At 42.1% G+C, this 22,100-nt stretch overlaps 1 protein-coding gene across 2 annotated transcripts in view; it reads left to right on the forward strand.

Moving 5' to 3' along the window:
* The first annotated feature begins 8,131 nt into the window (after positions 1-8,131).
* The window catches only part of LOC106612691 (glucagon receptor), a 37,012-nt gene continuing 23,043 nt past the window's right edge, over positions 8,132-22,100 (forward strand). The window contains exon 1 of one of the 2 annotated variants that reach the window (XM_014214104.3): positions 8,132-8,714. The gene's annotated coding sequence lies outside the window, so the exon portion shown is untranslated. Of the gene's footprint in view, positions 8,715-9,507; positions 9,990-22,100 lie in introns of those variants that run through there. The other variant, XM_082956177.1, reaches the window with a different exon arrangement.

A 22,100-nucleotide genomic window follows, 5' to 3' on the forward strand; every position in this document is an offset into this window, starting at 1 on the left:
GGACTATCCTGAAGCTGTGCGCCAGAAGAGGAAATAACTTATCCCAGCCATGAAAACTGCCAGAGCGCTTGGGGACATTGCTTACATCAGCTATGACAGGCTCATTGTCCACCCTCCCTCCCAAAAGCCTGGAAGGGATGAGAGAGCCAAGCCTATGGCTTCATAGCTTCAACCTCGCAGCACACACACACACAACCACACACCAACTGATTATTGGACTGCTGAATGTTTTTTTTTCTCTTTCTTTGTTTGCTCTTTTCCATATTATGTCTATCTCTGATAAACTACCCAGGAAAGGGCTAAAAAATAGACCATATGACAATAAGAAGATTGAGGGAGCTGTATAGTTACATTTCAGTGCAGCCTTTGATATTATTGACCATAACCTGTTGTTGAGAAAACGTATGTGTTATGGCTTTTCAACCTCTGCCATATTGTGGATTCAGAGCTATATATCTAATAGAACCCCTTTTCTTTAATTAAAGCTTTTCTAATGTCAAACATGTAAAGTGTGGTGTACCGCAGGGCAGCTCTCTATGCCCTCTACTCTTTTCTATTTTTTTACCAATGACCTGCCACTGGCATTAAACATTGTTCAACCATACTGTATATACCCATCAGCAACCACAGCTAATGAAGGCACAAAAACCCTTAACAAAGAGTTGCAGTCAGATTTCCAATGGGGTGGCCAGTAATAAACTGGTCCTGAATATCTCTAAAACTAAGATAATTGCATTTGGTACAAATCATTCCATAAGTTCTAGACCTCAGCTGAATTTGGTAATGAATGGTGTGGCTGTTGAACAAGTTGAAGGGACTAAATTACTTGGTGTTACCTTAGATTGTAAACTGTCATGGTGAAAACATAAGGATTCAATGGTTGTAAAGATGTGGAGAGGTCTGTCCGTCATAAAGAGATGCTCTGCTTTATTGAAACCACACTACACAAAGCAAGTACTGCAGGCTCAAGTTTTATCGTATCTTGATTATTGTCCAGTCATGTGGTCAAATGCTGCAAAGAAAGACCTACAGTAGTTTAGCTGCAGCTGGCCCAGAACAGAGCGGCACGTCTTGCTCGTCATTGTAATCAGAGGGCTAATATCAATACTATGCATGCCAGTCTCTCTTGGCTAAGAGATGAGGAAAGACTGACGGCATCACTTCTTTTTTTTTTTTGAAACATTAATGTTGGAAATTCCAAAGTGTTTGCATAATCAACTTATACACAGCACTAACACACACACTTACTCAACCAGACATGCCACCAGAGGTCTTTTCACAGTCCCCAGGTCCAGAACAAATTCAAGGAAATGTACAGTTCTATACAGAGCCATGATTGCATGGAAATACCTTATATCTCATATTGCGCAAGTGAACAGCAAACCTGGTTTCAAAAAACAAATAAAGCAACACCTCATGGCACACCGCCTCTCCCCCACATGACCTACTTTGTCAGGGCTGGCTCAAGGAAGCAGGAGAGGTAGAGTCAAGCGCAGGAGACAGTAAATTCTTGAACACACTTTAATCCGTATGCACAAAAAATAAAGACAGTCCAAACACGGCAGGGCAGGGCAGGGCGCCAAACAGATACCACGCTCCAAAACCCTTATTAGACGTCCAAAATAGACGTCCAAAATGCCCATAAATACCTCTGCGGTGATAAAACACAAAACGACCACAGGCAGAGGGAAAAAAACACACGTTCCTCAAGATTCCACAAACTTGACAAGGAACATAATCACGCACAAACACAGACATACCTTACTAAACTAAATACCCCCCCCCCTACTAATAACTAAACCAAAACAGGTGCGTGCCTACCTAGACCTAACCAACAGAAAGTGAAACAAAAAGGATCGATGGCAGCTAGTAGGCCGGCGACGACGACCGCCGAGCGCCGCCCGGTCGAGGAGGGGCGCCACCATCCGTCGGTGTCGTGACATACTTGTTGTGTGTATGTACTGACATGTATGTGTAACTGATAGATGCGCACACACACACTACATGTTACTGTTTTTAAATGCATTTTTTGTTATTTGTCGGACCTCAGTAAAACTAGCAGTAGCCATTGGTGTCGGCTAATGAGGATCCTAATAAATCAATCAAATCTAAAGTATACTCGATTTTCTACATTTCATATACTATAAAACTTTGTTTTTTCACATACTCAAACGGCCTACTATTTAGGATGCAAGTATGGGTATTTGGACATGGCCAATTCCATGAGGAATTTCATCAGTGCAGTACCCTTTAGACTAAATGGATGAATGTCCTGTATTTAGTCCTTATGTTTGTTCTTTCTCCATCTGTGTTGCACTGTCACATTGAAATCCCACAGGGAAAAGTATGTTTATTGTTGACTTAAACACTGTTGTTGGCTAAATCCAACAAGTTGAAGGACCAATCGATATGGCCTGTCACTTGAAATTATATCAACAAATTTGACATCCAAATGTCATGACACCTTGGGACCACAACTTGTCACATAGTTCATAGAACTGCAGAGTCTAATGTGGTGCATTCATCTACATGGCTCCAGCTTCTAACATAAATTCATGGTCATTCGTGTTCCAGGCTGTATCACAACCGACTGTGATTGAGAGTCCCATAGGGTGGCGCACAATTGGCCCAGCGTCGTCAGGGTTTTGCCGGTGTAGGCCGTCATTGTAAATAAGAATTTGTTCTTAACTGACTTGCCTAGTTAAATAAAGGTTACATTTAAAAATGTAAAAATTAAAACTCCATCAACAAAGAACAACCAATATTTGCATTGTTTTTCAGTCAGAGGTTATTTAACAGTACAATGGCATTTTGACTTGGTAAAACCTGACAATAAATACATTTAGGATCTTTGTTTCCATTTAGGATCTTTAGTTTCCATTTAGGATCTTTGTTTCTAAACACCAGTATTATATACTGGTGTTTGTTTGCTTTATCCATGGTTTCTTCCAGGGGACGACATGCGAAATGTAAACCGTTCTTTACTGTACAAACACAGCTTAATCACCAGGACACTTGAGATTCAGGGTCTAGGAAGGTGCTACAGTTCAATTTCTTTGAATATGAGGCATGAAGGGTAGGCATGGCTGGGGAGGCACACAGCACTGCCACTTTATTTGTTTCATGCGTTGTCCCCCCTGCTTAAGATTTATCACTTTTACTCTGCTCACTGGCTGGTTCCTATAATGGAAACCTCAGGCTCCTCAGTGAGAGGGAAAAGAGAAAGGAAAGGGGATCCCTAGTCAGTTTTACAACTGAATGCATTAAAATGAAATGTGTCTGCCGCATTTAACCCAAGAGGGAGATTCTTTAGTAGTTTTATCTCTGTTGTTAAAGGCAGTCAATCGTCTGGATTCTGAGGATCCAAACTAGAGAAGTACCGTATGTCTAATTGGAGAAGAATTGGTTTGTCTTTTTATTTGTCTGAGTTCCACACATGGTTAAGACTTTGAACAAACAGCAGAGAGCGACAGTATGTTCTCATGGGTGATTCATAGATTGTGCTTCGTCTTACATTAGGGGTCATGTATGCCATCACAATGAATAAGGGATGCACTACACTGGATTGCCATTGACATTGCAACGAGACTCATTGGAAAAATGCCTCCCCTGCTGTATTCTTACGGCGGGGGCGTGAGACCGACTGTATGCTAATGAAACATTGTCACCATCTGTTGTGTGTCAGGTAGGACGGGCAGCACTTGAACAAGAGACCCTGAGAGGAGATTTTCCTATCCGATTTCCTTGAATGGTTCTGAATCGAGAACATCTCGAGTCCATTTGAATGTATGGCACTCAATCTCATTTCAAATGAGGCAGAAATGGGAGCGGCTACTGCTATGTGCCCTTACATTTGCCTCGGAGCCCAAACGCTGTGCAGCCAGCAGTGTGTTTAATAACCTGCAGCCGACATGCTGTTTTATGGGCGAACAGGGGTCAATTTCCCTATCTTTCTCTTGATAATTAAGCATAAGCACTCCTGTACTTCGTTTTGGGACATTTATGAGACAATGTCATTGTAGAACCTTGAATAGAGTCAGTGAGGATAACATACACTTAGTCACGTAGCCATGTCACATAGACAGGATGTCGTTTATTCATTAGGTATGATAAATAGATATTCCCTGGATTTCTCATGGGCCAGTGGAATAATCAAGTGGAACATTTCTCAAAGAAAACACCAGAAGAACCATAACCACAGACATAAAAGTTGTGTCAACCCCATGACATGTATGATTATGGAGCTGAATATCCCTCTTTGTGTGGTGCATCTAAAGATAACAGTGACTTAACCCTGGCACTTTAAATAGTGGTGACCTCAATTCATCTCATCATAACTCAGTTTAAATACACTTGAATACCAGCTGTATTTATTTTCCTAAGAGGCACTGTTGACGGCATAATCTTAAGCAATGCAGTTGCCTCATTAAGAAAATACTGAAAAGAAAGCGTGAAAAATGTCCATGTTAAAGGTTGCTTTTAAAACCTCTGATCAAAACACAACTATCCTACTGTCTTTTCATAGAGCAGGGCTGTCCAACCCTGTTCCTGGAGAGCTACCTTCCTGCAGGTTTACACTCTAACCCCAGTTGTAACCAGCCTGATTCAGCTTTCAACCAGCTAATTACTAGAATCAGGTGTGCTAGATGAGGGATGAAGTGAAAACCTACAGGGCGATAGCTCTCCAGGAACAGGGTTGGACAGCCCTGTCCTAGAGCAGAGGTCAATGCAGAAAAAGTCTGAGGCATTTTATTTAATTAAGATTGCAATCAATGGGAAATGCCACATTTCCCTGTGAGAGTACAGTCCTGGATTTGCGCGAAACATAAACATTTTGGTCTTCACACAGAGGCATGGTTTTTGTTTGGGTGTTGACCTCTCTACCTGTTCCTCCATGAAACACTCTCCATATGATGCTAACTTGGTGATTTTTCCCTCAAATATCAACCAGGCAGTAAATGGTGGACCACTCTTTAATGTCTGAGCCCTATTTACGAGATATCTGAAGTATATACTGTGTACATGTACCACGTTGACCTGTGAGTACTGCATTTTCTCACACAGCAATCAATGGTACAAATTCCCATCTCCTGCAGGTTTAAAACTTTCCGGAAAGCACTTTACATTTAAATATTCCAGCCATCCACGGTTCAATATGGTTGGGTTGATTACCATTTCTGATAATACCTGACTGCTTTTCCTGATAAAAGTCGATATCATTTCCCCAACACTGACGTCAGTACATTAGTAGAGTCAATGTATTGACGTAAGGTTATGATTCAAGCTGGTTTTAGCGCTTGACAAAAAGGATGGCTATCAGCCAACACATTCATAATCCACCCAACAATCCCCCTGTGGCCAGCTCAAGGACAGCCTTCCAATGGTTCCTGGTCTGCTGGATTTTACTGCGCTTCAGTGCCTTATTGATTAAGTTGATAATTTACTGAATGTTGTAAAAAGTCAACCTTTAGGGCGGGGATCATCAACTATATTCAGCCGTGGGACAATTTTATTCTTGAGGGGATGGTCAGGGAGCCAGAACATAATTACAAATAATTAGTAGACTGCAAATTGAAGCATAAACAGATAAAATGTTTGACTAAAACATAATCATTTCAAACCATTCCTAAATGTTTATATGATCACGTGTCTCTCTATTATGGTTGGGAATACTTGGGAACGGATTTCTTGGTCTTTCATGTCCAACAATGAAAACTTACTCAGAAAACTTGGGGGGCCAAACAACTTGGCCCGAGGGCCGCCATTGGTGAACCCTGCTTTTGTTATCCAGGAATGGATCAAGTTCATCTCAATCAGGAGGAGGGTGGGAGTTCCTGGAGACAAGAGAAAAACACATGCCGCAAGCCTCAATGCTTTCATTCCAATCACTCATTGAATCATTTGTCTCAGGATGGTTGCAGTGGGCCAGATCAGCTTCCTCTCTTGTACTGAGAGTCAGAGGTGTGAATCTGACATACAGTATGCTGGTCTTCCAGCACCTGAGATGGGCAGCAGAGCTCCAAATGAAGCTGCTATGAAGCTCATGCATGCAGCAGCTGCCAGACTGCCACTTGCCAGTTGGAGGACTTTGGCCTGCAGCCACACAGCAACATTCAGCCTGCATCCCTAATCATCCCTGACAAATGATCCCGCCCAGCATTGGGACGTTTCCACTTCTGATGTCTGACATGGGTTCTATGTTTCTCATGTGTTTCCCCTGCATATCCTGATCTTGTCATCTTTCCAGCCAGAGGAGATGATATCCTTCTATTACTATGTCTCCCAGTTTGTAATACTGGATCACTCTCAAGGCAACATTTATCCAAGCTTAGTGAGTTATTCAGCTGTCTCCTGCGCTAATTTATAACGTGCTCTCTTGACAAACACTATGACTGGTGTCATGTCAGCTGTCAGCAGCACCAGCCTCAGCTGCAGGAGTAACAAGACACATCTTGTGAAATGCTTGAGCCTGAGCATTGTGCCAAGAGGGCTTCTGTGGGCTGCCATTGTTACAGTGTGTTCAGGCAGAGACTTAGCCACCAAAAGTCTCTCCGACTGCTGTCGCAGGTCTTGTTTCTTAAACATGCATACTCCACTCGATGTCACAGTATCCAACTCTACTTGTACATAATATCATAATCCTCTCATTATTCCTCTCTTGCTATTTCTCACTAGCTACCTGCCGCTATTCCCTTCCTTGCACCCCGCCTTCTCTCCCCCTTCCCTTTCTCCTTAAATCTGCAAAGTAAGAACTTGGCTGCTCTCTTCTGACCTGGGTGAACCCTCTAAATTGTGATGCACTGGTTCCCTTGGATTGTTGTGCAGACATCTGTGAGGCTCTGTAAATCAGGCCTTTTCCCTTGTACTGCTGCAGGAGGTGGTACTGGAGGTTCCTTTTGCCTTGTGATGGTCATGGTGCTGAGAATTGCTACAACGGTTTGTTTCTGTTTATCCTGATACACCCCAAAGTTGCTATTGTTCGAAATTAGAGATGGTGGGTGAATGAGGATTTGGGAAGTAAGCCATGCTGCTTTTGTGCCATCCATAACATTAATTCCCGCACCCCAGCAATGAAAATGATATTTTGAGAATGTTTCCTCTCTCCTTTCCTCTCCTGACATAGCTATGCTGCTCTTATTTCTCAAGTCTTGACATACACAGTCCTTGATTGATATGCCTGGAGATGAAACAGTGGAGTTACCACTTCACAGTGCTCCCCCCAACCCACCTCTGACCCGTGCTAAGGGTGAATGATGGCTATTGAAACAAAGCTCAGTCTTTCATTCATCCCCATGAGGAAAAACAAACCAAGAACCAACAGTAGGCTAAGCTAGCAGGGTGATTAACCGTAATTGACTCGGGGGCCCCTTCTCTCCCATTCATCCCAATCAGCGTTGGAGCCCCAGAGCAGTGCTGGAACATGCAGCTGCAATCCATCACTTAACGAAGCGCACTGCAAAAACAACAGCAGAGACAGCTTATCAGAGAATCACCCAGTGTCCTCCCAGAAGTGTGCTGAGATAAATAATGGCTGTCAGAGATAATGGTGGTCACACACAAAGCATGTTTCCTGGTAGAGAGCTATAGACAGAATACAGGGGAATAGGTTGAATGGATAGATAATGATCTCATTGATAAAGAGAGGGAGTTACTCATATTACTCAGAATACCTGTTGGTAGCTTTTGCTAGTTGGGAGTGTTATGACAACAATTGTGTGCTGGCAAAACAAGGAAGGTTCATGGATTAATTAGTCACTTCTTTACCATGAGGGGTGGAGGGCCAACTTCACAATAAATATCATTCCTTAGCAATACACTGAGGTATCCCTGTATGCCCAAGAATGTGAGGGTGGAAAGTCACCCAACTGGTTGACATTGAACCCTGCCCATTGGCCATTGTAACCCTGAACGAGTTTGTTGCTGGTATGTTGGGTCTAGTGTGGGCGGTCATGTGGGATTGGAGAGATAGGTTTTGATGTGTAAACAGTCACATTACCTTTGTGTGGTCAAGTGTGCGTGAGAACATGAACAAACATCGAAACAATACGTTGCGAAACAAACAGTGTGATTCTGGCACGGTTAATATTCAATGAATTATGGTTTGTTTAGTAAGACAGTAAAGATTCAAGTATTCTGGTCTTTTGACCTCTGAATATCCTTAATCCAGGGTCATTCTCTGATCAATTTAAAATATAAAATACTTCACATAAATATTTGGTCTTTCCAATTTGTTTTGCTTTGAAAATGAATACTGAAGACCCGTCGCTGTACCTTTTAAAGGGGCAATCTGCAGTTACTTACATACATTTTTGGAATGTTAAATTAATGATAAAGCTTAAACCCATTGATTCTTGGAGAGTTTAACCTTTTACCAAAACAGTGAATTGTGAAAATGCTTTGTTATGGTTTCAACTGCGTGAGCGACATCATTTTCCAATTGTATAGTGTTTCGTGCATTTCTGAGCGCCCAGCGCAGTCGACAGAGAGTGGGCGAGCCGTGTGCTAATTTGGTTCAATTCCCTGCAGAGTGGTTTTAAGCTTCACAAGTATTTCAGTGCTACTGGTGGAGGCACCTCTGTATCACAAACCTTATTGATTCCTCTACATACGTGTAATTTTGAAATACGCTCTGTATTTGCAGTTTAAAGGCCATTTCACTTGCGCACGGGATCTAGACAAGTAACCTTCACTGAAAAGAAATGATTCCCAGAACGGTAAGATAATGCTTTCATTATGAATTTCAGTGATAGTGTTTATTAATGGTCTAAATTACATTGGCTGGAAACTTTGTAGTCTGCATTGATAGATGCACTTTTGCGCATAAATTATCTAAAATATATATATTTTTTAAGTGGTTTAGCGCAGTGTGAGGCACATGAGCCACTTGCTAATAATTGTGCATAATTTGCCCAATTATTGTGTAACGTGATTATCATTCAGTGACTTCAGGCGTCCAGGCTTATGCAATGTTATTTAACATCAGAAAGCAGACTTGCGCCTGGAGACATGTATATTCGGCTTAATAAAAAAAAATGTATTGATCATTATCACAGTAACAATTGAATAGAAATAGTAGACAATATTATTATTATTTGTTGTTGTAGTAGTAGCTGTAGTGGTAGTAGTAAGCCGAGTGATATTTATATGATTATTATCCTATTATGTAGAGTAGACTTTATATTTATATGTTATACTTTATAGTTTATGCTATCACCGCAAAATCTACGCGGAGAGCAAAAAAATTCAAGCCCCTTGGGAGCTGCCATTGAGTTAAATTAGAAGTGCCCATCCAAGAAGGCTCAAGGTCAAATCACGTTATATCTACAGTAACTTTGATTGGACTGACTTTCAAAATCTTAGCTAGCAAACTAGCAGTTATCATCATGAATGAAGTCGACAATCTACTGGCAAATTATTTTCAACCCTTGTCATAAGAAGTCAAATGATTGATAAAACTATCGGTGCTCATCGGCCTTTGGACATAAACATTGCACAAAGAGTTGGAAATCGCAAATTCAACAATGGATGGAGGGAATCAGGAATCAGTGGCTAACTGCAAGCATTGCAAAGCAATCACTAGCTTGCTATTCAGTGAAGTGGATGTGTGGTCCAAGTCTGGGTTTAAGGGTCTTTTTTACAAGTTTGGAAGGATAAACATTCAACATTGGCCATGCTGTCAATCCAGCATGACTTCTGCCGCTTTCAAAACAACTGGAAACTCAGAACTGGGAAATCTCAGACCTCAGTCAAGACAACTTGGAATACATTTTGAAAGGTCATACAACTCAGAATTCCAAGTCGGGAACTCTAGAGCTCCGACCTGAAGGTCACTAACTTCATGATTTGACCTTGTTTTTTTCAAGTTCCCAGTTGTCTTGAAAGCACCATAAATCCAGAGAATGCCAGACATTGACAAAGTTTGATGACAAAATGTGCCCACAAAGGAACGCAGCTCCACCTTCCTGTTCAAGTGAGCACAGCACAACAAGGTGAGTCCAAAAATGTCTTGTATGCTGCTGCATAAATTTTGTAATATGCCAGGGATGTGTGTATACCATCGCTAAAAAAGTAATACTAAGTGTAGCTTGTGTAGTAAGCTGTTAGTAGCCATTTCCCCCTCATACTTTAGCCTACTGTTCTGACTTGGTGGTGCACATGTAGCCTATAGCCTGTTATAGAGAAATGTAATCTTTGAATATTGTAAGAGCTTTCATTGTATGCTTATATGCCCCCTTTATTTATCCTACGGTTCTGACTTGGTGTACAGGGAGAATACTGTAAGAATGGCCCATGTTCTGAATTTTGTCGCTGTACATTTCAAAAGGGCTGAACAAATAGTTATATTGACTACGTCCGTCCTGGCTCGCTCCTTAATGTCTTAATCGAAATTGCCTCTAATCTGCTCGTAGTCCCTTTATGCCATAGTTTGTGACCGACCGCCTTGATCCGGTCTTACGTAGCAACATTTGAAATTGTGTTTTTTACATTGGATAAAAGCAGACACAGAGCTACAAAATGGTATATCATACACTGCATTTTAGGAACAATAATTCTGCTTTGAAAGTTGATCAACTTTTAACCTCACTTTTGAGAAAATGGCCTTTGAATATTTTGGTGCCTACTGGAGAGCTCTTCTTTGTCTACACCCATTAAGCATCATTCACACCCTCTTAAGCTTTAGTCCCACCCAACTCTTTAAGGGTTGATCCGAGCATTAAAATTGCTACGTCTATCAACAGTTGTCGCAGTGACATTCTAACAACAACAACAGTCAAACACCCAAGCTAACTGGCTAACTGGCTAACATTGGCTAGCTTGCTAGCTACTTCCAGACACAAATGAGAAAATGGCTCACTGACCATTTTACTCCCCCTAGCAGCTGGTTAGGCTGTTTTTATGTTATCCAGAGTGTTGGTGACTGCAACTGTGCTGCTGGCAACAATTAAAACATTTTTGCCAACGTTTACTGACACGACACTGGCCATATTCAACAGGCGTTCATAAATTCATCAGTTATTCTGCGCTCTGGCACACTCAGACGAGATTTCTCTGTAATCGGAGTAGATAGCCAGAGCGAATTTACCAGCTACGTCTATCAACAGTTGTCGCAGTGACATTCTATTGAAATGGTTACTTGCATAGTGGAGTCTTTTGTTAAGAAGTGTAGCTAGCTAGCTAGCCAGGTAAACAATGAACCATAATCCCAACTCATGACGTTACTACCCTGCATGAATCTGCAGGTAGCTAACCAACCAGGTTCAATGTTAGCTAGCTAACATTAGGCTATATCTAGCAAAGCAAATGGCTCTGAGATACAAATAATAAGATCAGACACGTAACGTTAGCTAGCGAGCCAGACAGTCAGCTAATGTTAGCTAGCTAGCTAACAGTACACTTTAACTTGAAATGAAAACGACTTTCTGTCAAAATTAGAAATGGGTAATATCTGAAAATGTAGCTAGCTTGACTGTCTTACTCATATACATAATGGATGGACGCCTATCCCTGTCACGGATGCCATGGTTGCCCATAGTTTGAAACAGGTGTTTTCTCCATCTCCTTAGCTATCATACTCTAATTCCACTGATTTCAAAACTCAGTCCTACAGAAAGTGGAGCAACACTTATGCAGTTCTACTACGTGATACATAAAAAAAAGCCGCGTTAGACAGGATTACCTACACATACTGACCAGCTCCAAACTCATCTCTCGGCATTTCCAGCCCACTCATTATCTCAGCCAATCATGGCTAGCATGGCTAGCGGAAAGGTTGCTGGCTTTTTCGGTGGCTAAACCAACTAGGCTCGTAATTTAACAATTTTATTTGCATATACAGATGGCATACAAGTCTGTTATTAAGGCACATGGAAGTTCACATGTTCCAGAAGGCATTTCTGCCAAAAAACGCATTTTGATTAAAGAAAAGTTTCCATTCAAATGGCTCTGCTGTGAAGTAGTGACCCGCGACATACGCCTAGTTTCCTGAAACAAGTCACATTTGTTTAAGCAAGTCAGCCATATCTGCTATGTTTGTTTAAAAGGCAGTAAATTAGGCTGAATGAACTGTTTCGCTGCCAGACAAGGCTTCGCTGATAGCCAGGTGTAGCAGTGGTAAGGTTTTGAGACTGCTGTTGGGACTCTGCTGTTGGGACAGCTTTATGTAGGCCCTAACAGTTTGTGGGCACCGTTTGTCACTGTTATAGTCCAATTAATGTATTATTCAGTGTTGTGTTGTGTAGTGGCTTTGCTGGCATGCATCTAAAAAAAAATGTGAGTTTGCCCCACGAAGATTTACATGTTAAAATCACAACTGATGATCACTATGATTTATGTTTAGAGATGTTAGTTCGGAGTAAAGTGTCCGTACAGTACTGAGAGCTGATAGGCACTCACAGATTTGGCTGAATGATAATACTGATGGACTGTTACATGTGTTTCTCTTCGCCCTCTGCTCTCCACCCTCCTGTTAGTGGTAGGGGCTTATGCAAACAAAAACCTTGGCTTCCATTGTCACGCAGTAAAAAATGATGAACAGTACTGTTCATAATTTTTTTTAGACCAGTGCTGTTTCCTAAACATCATCCCCAAACACAATCACCTCACTACCGTTGCCTTCTACTGGTAAAGCATGCAAGCAAGATGATAGTTCTTTTACTTATTGAACACGTGAGAAGAAAGCACTGGGTAACAGTTCAGCATGGCTTATTGCTTCTTCTTTCGTAGCAGGTGCTGTCAGAAAGTTACATGCAGTGCATGTACACATATTTGGTACTTGGACATCCAGATGTATTCATATTCACAGAGATTCACCACAGATACACATCAGCTTAGCAACTCACACGCACATATACAGACTCTCTCTCTCTCTCTCTCTCTCTCTCTCTCTCTCTCGCTGTCTCCCTGAGAGACGTGATCACGGAGGCCAGCTGTAGTAACAGTCCCGTTACGTAAAATGAGAGCTCTTTCTGTTGGGGGTGTCAGTGTTAATTGGGCTAGCACCTAATGGCTCTGTGTGCTCCTCTGTTAGAGACACAGACAGTTGTGTCATGTGTCTGTCAATGCACTGGCCCACGCACCTGACACCACTCAGAATGACAGGGTTGTGACATCAGGCCCTCCAGGGATGTGGTGCTAATGGGTTCAGTAATCACTGTTTAGAGCAAAGGAATTTTATACCAGCAGGGGCGTCTGGTTGCTGGGATATGCCACAGCTCCTATACTTTACAAGGAGTCCAGGAGTACATTGCTGTAATGCTTTGGTTGGCTTGGTAAACATCAGTGGCTTGCAATTTGTTTAAAGAGAATTCGCCGCAATACATGCAGACGGACACAGAATGGATGTCGTGAGCAAGTAAAATAGGTTATCTGAAGTACAAAGTAAAGTGTGTGTGGGCATTGCCCTATGGCACCTGAATGAAATAGATTACTGCCTTATTGTGTCCTGACCTATTTGTGCTAACAGTAAGCCAAAAGCCCAATATGTCTTATTTGATTTAATGGATTGTATTAAAATATGTGCATGTAAAATCTAGGAAGATTAGTCAATGCTTGATCAAGGTGTTCTACTTTTGAAGATTAGAAAATGTATCTGTTTCTTGAATGTTATCAATGATCTTCCAAACATGTTTTTTAGGATTTGTTTGTGATTTTCCATAATGGATAGTGTTTATGTACCGATATCAAGACGGGGAATTTCCTTTTTATCGGTTTGCCGTCTTGAAAATATAAGTAAACAACACAAACATCTTGTAGGTTATTAATGGTTTACTTTCCTAATTTCAATTACACGTGCAGTATAACTTTCCATTCAGTCATACCCATGATCTGATCAAGCACTCAGATTTAAAAAATCTAATTTGGTCAAAGAGGTCAGCATGAATGGGCAGAAGTCTATGGAGTCCCTAAGTTGTACAGAAAGTTGATCAGGGCAGGATAAAGGCCAGTAACGCCAACTTTCAGTCAGACAAGCATACATAAAGCATCTATGACCATCTTATGAGACACCACCCGGCATAGACAACAAGAAAACAACCTGACAACAGACAACAACAAAAAACAGAAAAGTTGCTTAAAACGTCCTATCCTGTCATTCACTATGGGACGTTCGCGTCTCGATTTGAAGGGAATACCTTAACTGGTATGTTATTGTTGCAGGTCTTTCTGTTGGCACTTCTACAGTACATGGGTACCCCACGAACAGTTCTCCCCTCATTTCCTTCCCCCTCTAACTTAGGTAGACTTCTAAATTGCCTGAAGGGTTTAATTTGTTTGTAATCCTCCTCTATGGGGATGTGCCAAGGCATAGCCCCGCTGCAGCTGGGCTGAAGATAGACAGCGCATAGAGCTTTTCTTATCTGCGTCGTGTAGAGAGGGAATCTATGAGGTATTAGTGCAAATATGATATCTGAATCTCTTGACCATTTTAAGGACGATATTGGGATGTGAAGCTACTCGCAAAGGTCCAGAAGTCCAACCTTGGGTTTATTCTTATAAGCTACAGAGTTCTCATGAATGTACTGGGGCTTTTACAACCTATTTTCTTGTCGCACCAATTGTTCATGTTAGATTCTTCTTTGATGAGTCTTTGGTCTTGACAGAGTAGGTGAAGTCCTATTTGTTCTGTTTACAGTAAGTAGGCTATTGCATTTATAAGGAAACATTTCTTCTCATGTTTACTCAGTACTCCATATTTCACCTTTGAACTTACTGACCTATGATTTTGACAGCCTAAGTTACTTCCAGGGAATGTCTGCTTAGTGATTGATTAACTGTCTTGCCAAGTCATGGCTGTCATGTCATGTGTTTAATTACTAATTAAAAGGACTAAGGCGCCACTTATGAGGAAATGGGTGAAATGTGCCTATCATCAAGAATTCAAGACAGAGAAAAATAAACTGGGGAATTTAATGACGCCTTCCCCTTTTATTTGGCAATGTGGTCGCCTCATGATTTATCAGGGAAAGATCGTAACGTAACCTATCTGTTATGAGATGTCAGACATGGCTATTGTTTGTTTAGCATTATTGTGTGTGTGTGTGTGTGTGTGTGTGTGTGTGTGTGTGTGTGTGTGTGTGTGTGTGTGTGTGTGTGTGCATACATTTAATTTGTATAGCGCTTTTAATTACAGAGTTATCTCAAAGCTCTACTGAGGATATTTTTTACAATTATATAATAAAAAGAACATTTAGAATCAAGGCAAGTTAAATAGCGATAGTGGGCTAGGTGCTAAATACATTTTAGATTGGGACAAGGACTATCAAAAGTACATAGGCACGGGAGCAGAAGGCTCGGTCCCCCATAGTTCGGAGATGTGACTTGGGGACTTGAAGCCTTATGGGAGTGGCGGGAGTGGAGAGTGCGAGGTGGCTGGCTGATTTAGATGACTTCGTTGATTTACGTGGGGCTCAATCCATCAAGGCTTTAAATACAAGCATGAGGATTTTATAGTCGATCCTGTAGTTGACCGGTAGCCAGTGGAGTTGGGCCAGGATTGGGGTGATGTGGTCTGATTAGGGCTATTGCGGTGTCCATATTACCGCCACACCGGTGGTCACGAGTCATGAATGCAGTGGTTGTTCCACTGGATATTATAAGGTGAATGCACCAATTTGTAAGTTGCTCTGGATAAGAGCGTCTGCTAAATGACTTAAATGTAAATGTAAATGTAAATTCCACGTGACCATTTAGTCACTGTAATTAGGCTTCTCCAAGCTCTGATGCTCCTGGCGGTCATTAGTAGCCTACCAAACGTTCTAATTACCTGGTACTCAGCACTCTATTGTCCCACTAATCACTCTGACATCAATGCAAATTGAAAAAATCTAATCAAACACTTCATGAGAGCCCATGAGCTCATGTTGCGCAACATTTCTATAGGCTATGCAATTTCAGGAGAAAACAGAGTGATGGGCTCTATTAAAAAGAGGAGGATCCCATCAGCTTTCTATAGGCTAGGCCTACTATATTTATTTCTCACCTCCCTAATATTGAGCACATTGCTTCCCCTTTAAAACAGTAGTATAGCCTATCTAGCTGGTATGAAAATGAACCACTGGAAAAGCGTCCTCCATGCATTGATGACATGTATTTTTTCCCGCTGCCCCTGTTTCGATACAGGTGCATGATAATGGTCCATTCTAAATCAAAACAAATTTCACACTTATATTATTTAGTATATGTAACGACAAGATTAAATCAAGAATAGTTTGATGGGTGAAAATATTAGCCTATCACTTGTGAATTATATATTATCACTTGATGCCCAGCATAAAGCAGGAAACAATGTCTTTTTTTGCCACTTTTTCGAATCATAGTCACACACCTCATGTAGCCTAGCCCATAGGCCTATAGGTTTTGATAAGGTTTGTATCACAACTAAAGTGGTCAAATAACTTCTTAAAATTAAGCACATTAATCTGCTTTACAAGGGGTGTAGAGCCTAACTGGCCGCGCGTGTGTTTCAAGTTTGGGAAAGATCATTTTCACCATAAAAATGCACCTTTAGCCTCCCGAGTGGCGCAGCAGTCTAAGGCACTGCATTGCGGTGCTTGAGGCATCACTACAGGCCCGGGTTTGATCCCAGGCTGTGTCACAGCCGGCCGAAACCGGGAGACCCATGAGGCGGTGCACAATTGGCCCAGCGTCGTCCAGGTTAGGGGAGGGGTTGGCTGGCTGGAATTTCCTTGTCCCATGGCACTCTAGTGACTCCTTGTGGCGGGCCGGGCGCCTGCAAGCTGACTCCAGGCACCAGCTGGACAGTGTTTCCTCCACACATTGGTGCAGCTGGCTTCCGGGTTAAGCGAGCAGTGCGGCCGTGTTTTTTTCGGGGGATGCATGGCTCTCGACCTTCGCCTCTCCTGAGTCCGTAGGGGAGCTTCAGCGATGGGCCAAGGCTGTAACTACCAATTGGATATCACGAAAAAGGGGTACAAGTTCCAAAAGAATAATGCACCTTGTGGCGAATTCCTGCATGGAGCCTTCACCGTGCGCTGCCACTTTATGAGCGCATCAGCAGTCAGAAAGGAGGAAATAAAGATGGCTCTTCCGGCTCTCTGGGAGGTAACTCTCGGTTGGCGCGGCAGTTTGATTGGGGTGCGCAATGCTGCAGAAGTCTTCTCTATTTTCAGCGTGCTGAGTTTGTAAAGTGTTTAACTCGATCATCGGTATTACCTCTCTAGATCGGGGTTGTTATCTTTTGGGAACGCACCAGTTATTGATCGCATGGATAAGTAGCAACGTTGTTGCGAAGCTTTGACATACAAACAAACCATCAGACGGACAGACAGTGCAACTACAAGCCTGAAGTCAACAGCTAAGACCACACTCTCTCTCTATCTTCCCTCTATCGTTCCAGTGCTTTACACTGCAGCAGACTTTCTATTTTTTCAATGCGCTTCGCTTTGATGTTCAGTGTCGCTGGACTATTATTGCCAGAAGTATTTGGGTTTACATTGTAGTTAAAAGGGAGGTTGCTTGCAAGTTTATGGTGTATTGCTATTTGAACTGTATTGATGTGGGGTGATACTATTGACATGTGGCCAATAAGATTTTGGACAATTTAAGGCCTTTGTTTTGTCTATGAACACCCACACACACCCCATTCATACCCTCTGCACTCCTCCACTGGGATGTAATACAGATTATTGCAAATCCTTTAATGTTGATGACTGTGTTCTTTCTTGTAAATTTGTTTCTATGAAGTTGCCGTTAAATTGCTCTGCCATTCTTATTGAATGAGTTATTATTGGTTGGGTTACCCCTGTGCTGTGATGTTTGTTTTATATGGTGTGTCTTAGCCAGTGGAGAGAAAATATATCTGGTAAACAGGCTACACTCTAGGCAGTCTCTTCTGCTGATGTGTGTGGGTCTGGTAGTGGTACTCTCTCTATCCTACTGTTTTCCTTTCGGCAGGGTTAAAACCTGCCTGGCACAGGTATTTTTACCCCCTCTAACAATACCGCTACAACCTTTATAATAAAAGCATTACATGCATAATCACATTTGTGGTCACTTTTGATGATGATGTTTTCCTGCTAATGGAACATTCGCGCTTATAGCCTACTGCCATGTGCACATTGCTGCGCTTATAATGTGAAGAGATAGCTTAATACTTTATCAACATTGAAAGCTAAACGTGTTGATCTGTTGTGTCAGCCACATTGCGTAAAACCTTTTTTTTATGGTAGTGTTTGTATTAATTTGGGAACTGTCGCATCCCACGACTCTCCCAGACTATGTTTGGAATATTTATTTCTCACACAGAATAGAATAGGTCAACTTTTATACTATGGGGATAGTAGATTGACATAGGATAGTGCTTTTCCTGTTCGTTAGGCCTACTCATCTTGTTGGCTGACGAAAAGTAAATGTGGACAGTTCTTCCAATATCTTCAATATGCACCTTGGAATTTGTTAAAGAAATGCGCAGTTGCGTCTTCAGTGTGTCTGTCTTTACTTGTAGCCTGTGAGAAAGAACTGATCACGTGATGGAGAGCCATTTGAGTGACAGGTGCTTCGGACCGTGCAGCACTCAGGGAGAAGGGCACAACGCAGCTCTCTGGGCCAAGGGCACAACGGCCACTGGCCGCAAAAGGCATGGATTGTTTTACGGTGCATTACGGCCACACAAAGGGGATGCCGCTGTGAAATTCGAGGGATTATCAAGGGATTGTCAAATTGTGAATGAGAGACTGATGAAGTGTGTACAGCCTGCGCAAGAAACAAAGCAGAGATCATGCCTTTCAAGAGCCTTTTTTCAAGTCATCATTAGAGTCGCATCATGCAGCGTTACAAAGTATTAAAAATCAAAACATATAATCCAACGTTTGTAGAACAACTAAAGTTACATTAATAACTCTAAATTAAGCATATAGGAGTACCTATTTCTTTGTTAATCACTCAACAAAGAATACTCAACTTCCCTCAAATCGTTTGGAGAAAATATCCTTTCTATTTTATTAAGCTTTGTTCATTTGTATTCTTCGAACTATCAAATAAAATAATGCCAAGGAATTCTAAGCAAATCTTGTCTGCTAAATTAACTAGTGTAGTCCACAGCCATATGGCATAGCCAGATCAGGGTATGCTATTCCATTCTTCTGAAATAGACTATTTAAACCTGTCAAGAATAAATCATGGTTTATTGTGGAGGTGTAGGTTATATTACATGGATTTATTGGACTTTTTTTTAAATATAGATGTTCCAAAGGTCTGCATCAGTGGCTTGTAGGCCAGGAGATGCTAAATGTGTTTGTTAATTAACCCTCAATTACCGTGAGACCCACAGTTATTTGCTTGACAATCACTGTCTGATGAAATTTTGTGCCCTAGGTCTGACTTTTTGGTCCTGGTCAGGACATTGGCAGCACTCTTCTGGATTAGTTGAGTCCTCTGGAGTGATTTGGCTTGGAGGCCCCCAAACAGCGTATTGCCGTAGTCAATCCGAGAGAAGATGAATTTGTGGATGAGTTTCTCTGCATCTGGCTGGGAGAGTGATGGTATGACCAGGGCAAAAAAACATGTTTTACATTTTGTTTTATGTCGGCATCGAAGGACAGAGAAGGATCAAACTTGACTCCTCAGCTGAAGATGACAGAGGACAAGTGGATGGCCTGGCCGCTGATGGTAGGGCAGATGTTTCCAGCACTGGTGACCTGCTTGGGTGTCCCAATAAGCATAGCCTCAGTCTTGCTACTGTTCAACTGGAGGAAGTTCTGACTTATCCCCAGTGGAGGCTGCTGAGGGCAGGACGGCTCATAATAATGTCTGGAACGGAGCAAATGGAATGGCATCAAACACATGGTAAGCATGTGTTTAATGTATTTGATTCCACTCATTCATTTCCAGCAGTTACCACGAGCCCGTCCTCCCCTATTAAGGTGCCACTAACCTCCTGTGATCCATACCCATGCGTGTGTGTGCTTTTGTATGGGTGCCCACATAGCCACGTGTGTGTGTCTACAGTATGTGCGTGGGTGCTTAGCAGCCTACTGTTTGGGTGTGCACAGGACGTACATGAGATGTAAGGAGAGTTGCATCTTTAGCCATCTTTGTATACATTCTCTTGGAATGTTATCAGCCCTGATGAACTTCTTGTGGAGACGTGTGGGTTAACTACCTTGTTCAGGGACAGAACGACAGATTTCTACCTTGTCAGCTCAGGGATTCAATCTTGCAACCTTTCGGTTGCTAGTCCAATGCTCTACCCACAAGGCTACCTGCCGCCCAGAGTTAAAGAGGAGAGTCAATGAAACCAACCATGGAAGTACATTGGAGCGAATTCAGGGGGGTAGCCCCGACCGGTACTCAAACCGATGTCCAGTAACTGTCAAGCCTACACCTTAACCATTACAGAACATTTCCTAGGATTTCCTACTAGCAGCAACACTAGTGGACAATGCTGGAAATACCAGTAATAGCATAATGCCTCAAAAGTGTCCCCAAACTTTTTTTATGAGACGTCAGACACTGTGTTTTATCATTATTCTGTGCCTGTGTGGGTGTGTGCTTGCGTGTGTATGCTGGCTTGCGTGCCTGTGCATATCTGCATGCATGTCTTTGCCCATTTCTGTGTACTATGGGATATAGTATACCGGTATGTGTGCGATAACATGTGGAAATTACAGCTTTCTCTCTGAAGTAAAAATCACAGTGGTTACTATGTGGATCCCCCCCATCCCTCCCTCCCCTCCTCTACACAACAACATGATTGAAGATGGATGTCACACAAGGAGAAGGGCCAAAGGGTCCACAGCTTCCTGTAACTTTCCTCTGCTCATCAGAGCTCTGATCTGCCTCAGAGATACTACAACAGCAGGAATTCAACAACAATTCCTCTCCTCTTCCCTTGTAAGCTATAGTACTGAATCTGACCCCAGCTTCTGAGTTTGAATGTCTGAATTTTAAAAGGCATTAATTATTCTTATCTCTGTAGCTTACGCCATCCATGCACCACACATTTCATTTTTGAAATATGCTGCCTGCGTGTCAAAGTGCTAAAGCATGGAGAACGTTTATTTTTTCCCCCGCTGACCGTGTCTACAGCAGTGGCGACCCCGTCATTCGGGGCAGGTTTTTGTGCCCCACCTGTTTAGCTAAAAATATATATACAGTACCAGTCAAAAGTTTGGACACCTACTCATTCAAGGGTTTTTCTTTATTTTTACTATTTTCTACATTGTAGAATAATAGTGAAGACATCACAACTATGAAATAACACATATGTAATCATGTAGTAACCAAAAAAGTGTTAAACAAATCAAATTATATTTTCTATTTTAGATTCTTCAAAGTAGCCACCCTTTGCCTTGATGATAGCGTTGCAAACTCTTGGCATTCTCTCAACCAGCTTCTCGAGGAATGCTTTTCCAAACGTCTTGAAGGAGTTCCCACATATGCTAAGCACTTGTTTGCTGCTTTTCCTTCAACTCTGCGGTCCAACTCATCCCAAACCATCTCATTTCGGATGTGGTTGTGTGATTGTGGAGGCCAGGTCATCTGATGCAGCACTCCATCACTCTCCTTGGTCAAATAGCCCTTACACACCTTGGAGGTGTGTTTTGGATCATTGTCCTGTTGAAAAACTAATTAAAGTCCCACTAAGCACAAACTAGATTGGATGGCGTATTGCTGCAGAATGCTGTGGTAGCCATGCTGGTTAAGTGTGTCTTGAATTCTAAATAAATCACAGATAGCGTCACCAGTAAAGCACCCCCACATCTCCTCCTCCATGCTTCATGGTGGGAACCACACATACGGAGATCATCTGTTCACCTACTCTGCGTCTCACAAAGACACACTGGTTAGAACCAAAAATCTCAAATTTGGACTCATCAGACCAAAGGACAGATTTCCACTGGTCTAATGTCCATTGCTTGTGTTTCTTGGCCCTAGCAAGTCTCTTCTTCTTATTGGTGTCCTTTAATAGTGATTTCTTTGCAGCAATTCGACCATGAAGGTCTGATTCACGCAGTCTTCTCTGAACAGTTGATGTTGAGATGTGTCTGTTATTTGAACTCTTGAAAGCATTTATTTGGACTGCAATTTCTGAGGCTGGTAACTCTAATGAACTTATCTTCTGCAGCAGAGGTAACTCTGGGTCT

This window comes from Salmo salar, chromosome 09, assembly GCF_965601325.2.
Source record: "Salmo salar chromosome 09, fSalSal1, whole genome shotgun sequence".
Lineage (NCBI taxonomy): Eukaryota > Metazoa > Chordata > Actinopteri > Salmoniformes > Salmonidae > Salmo > Salmo salar.